Source organism: Limulus polyphemus, unplaced genomic scaffold, assembly GCF_000517525.1.
Source record: "Limulus polyphemus unplaced genomic scaffold, Limulus_polyphemus-2.1.2 Scaffold2528, whole genome shotgun sequence".
Classification (NCBI taxonomy): Eukaryota; Metazoa; Arthropoda; class Merostomata; order Xiphosura; family Limulidae; genus Limulus; species Limulus polyphemus.
The window spans coordinates 146580-149253 of NW_013668138.1; the positions used below are offsets into that span (position 1 = coordinate 146580).

The 2674-nt window shown below is 30.6% G+C and overlaps 1 long non-coding RNA gene across 1 annotated transcript in view; it reads right to left on the reverse strand.

The window, feature by feature from the left end:
• The window catches only part of LOC111087719, a 12637-nt gene extending 10613 nt beyond the window's left edge, over positions 1 to 2024 (reverse strand). The window contains exon 1 of the long non-coding RNA XR_002612377.1: positions 1049 to 2024. This is a non-coding gene — a long non-coding RNA (uncharacterized LOC111087719). The remainder of the gene's footprint in view (positions 1 to 1048) is intronic.
• Between the last annotated feature and the right edge of the window lie 650 nt (positions 2025 to 2674).

Here is a 2674-nt window from a genome sequence, read left to right on the forward strand (position 1 = left end):
ACAACCAAAACAATTCAGGAACTGTCCTATATTTTCTACAACCAAAACAGTTCAGGAACTGTCCTATATTTTCTACAACCAAAACAGTTCAGGAACTGTCCTATATTTTCTACAACCAAAAAGGCTCAGGGACTGTCCTATATTTTCTACAACCAAAAAGGTTCAGGAACTGTCCTATATTTTCTACAACCAAAAAGGTTCAGGAACTGTCTTATATTTTCTACAACCTTTTCCAGTTGTTATTCCATCCCACCCCATGACCTTCATAATCATGTACTGGGTCTCGTCCATAGTTAGCAATAACACATACAACTACTGTACGAAAAAAAAAATGAAACCATTCAATCTTATCAAACGAATCTATTTTTGTGTAACATCTTATTTATCTTTGCTGCCTATTTATCAAAACTACTTTACACTATGACACTAAAGAAGTCTTTGAATCTTTAACAAATAAACATAAAACAAATTTACACTATGACACAACACAACAGTCCAGTAAAACAAAAGTATTCCTGTTTTTGTGGATTTTATTTATCCAAACATTAATTCAAAGTATTGAAGAAAATATTTTTTCCTTTGTACACATCATGGAACAGAACTAGATCAGTGATGCAACATTGCTGGTTGAAGGAAAAGAAATTTTAAGAAGTTCTGATGGAAAGAAGATGCTAGAACCTGATTGGTTCAAGCAAAACGATTGACTGACACTCTTTTGTTGCTTGATTAAAATTAAATGGTAAAGCACTGGCACTATTAGTCAAAGTTACTGGGTTCAAGCCCCAGTCTCTTTTCACTTATTAGCTTTTTCATAATGTTAAGTAATAAATGGTAATTTCTTAGGCACTGAGAATTTTTCAACTTTAACTTTGAAACCAATTTCATATTGGGTAATTTAGTTATCATTTAGTAAGACAATAAATATCCAATTTTATCTGAACTTTCGAAATTATAAATTAGTTAACTTTTTTGCCTTACTCATCACTTAGGTAAATTACAAAGAAATTAGGCATTACAATTACATCTAGAATAATAAAAATATATTTACCCTGCTCTGCACAAATAGTTGGCCGTAATTATGACACCAGTTTCCTTGTTAATGACTAAAGCTGCATGTAAGTTATATACTAGTCTTTGTGAATGGTTGACACCTGCTTTGGTGATGCAATGAATAAGTCTCGCTGATTGAGAAAAACCAGCAAGTCCGGCCAGACTTAGTCACTGCTGAGGAAGTTGCAAGCATCAAGACTTTTATATGTTCTCAAATTTTCATTTGTGCATATACCTCGTCAGGCATCCTGACACTTTTGACAGATATAGTTATGTTTTACACGTTCAGATAACATGATTACATTTGTATTATAATGTTTAATTTGTTTTCCATTCAATATGGTAAATACTACTACTAGATAGCAACAGTCGCTATTTACTTTGACGTAAAAAAAATCAAGCTATGGTATAGGCCTTCCTACTAGTACTACTAATAACAATGAAACCTAACTAGTAAAAATAATACTACTACAAATAGTACTTATATTAGTATTACTTTTAACTTCAAAGTATTCGAAACACATGATCACTGTTGAGTGTTGTTAAGTTATAGTCAGTAAATATCCAGGCCTGAAGTAGATGATAGATCATATATAGATGGGATGTCTTTTTTCAAAATAAAATATCACTGTATTTTTTGTAAATTGTATAGGTTACGATTTAAAAATAAATCAAAACTAAAAACAAACTAAATGGATTGAACGTTTTAAATAAGTTTTTAATTTTCGAACTTAGATTAGAACGAGTTCTCAATAAATTACATACTTCTAAGTTCTATTACTAAATAAATAATTTTAGTAAAAATAGTTTTTTTCACACAAACACACATCATAAAACGAAGAATCAATTATTCATCAATGTAGAAAACTCACAAATCTAGCTGAAGCTGGTGGTTATAATTATATTTAAAATTAATCAAGCCTAATGCTAGTATGTACTATCCCCACTCCACATCAACTACCAACGCCATGCATAAATATCGTAAAAAATAAAATTGACCATACAAATGATACAATTTCCTAAATGGCATGCCAATAAACGAAACTATTTATACAAAATAATAATAATAATAACATAAATATTTTATAAGGATTTTTACCTTAAATACAACAGCTTTCACATATTAAAGGAAATAAAATTTAAAAAACGTGTAACTTGAATCTAAATGGATTTTCAAGACACCTTACGTGATATGTTTGCATATCACGTTTTTTACCTAGTATAATCATTAATAATATTTGAATAGTTTCATTTATCTAGTTTCTATGTGGTCTTAGCATAAACATGTGGTCCAGAAAATCATTGAGATTGTCTTATTCCACTTTTTTTTCTTTCTTTTTTTTTTATAGTAGATAATGTCTATTGTGCCCAAGAAGATACTGGAGTAACAAACAGCATCTTTGCTGCAAGGAGTAGCGACTGTAATACCCTTCCCTGGTCAAATGACGTTGTTCGAATGCTATAGATGCCCAATGCTGTGAAACAATAGAGATTAGGAGGTGACGCTATTAATTGGACTTGCTTGAATTCTTTATTGGTATTTAGGTACGTTTACGACCTCTTTCTCACTTCTTTGTGGCTATTTATATTGTAATACAGGAAAATACTGTTACGTCTCCGTTTT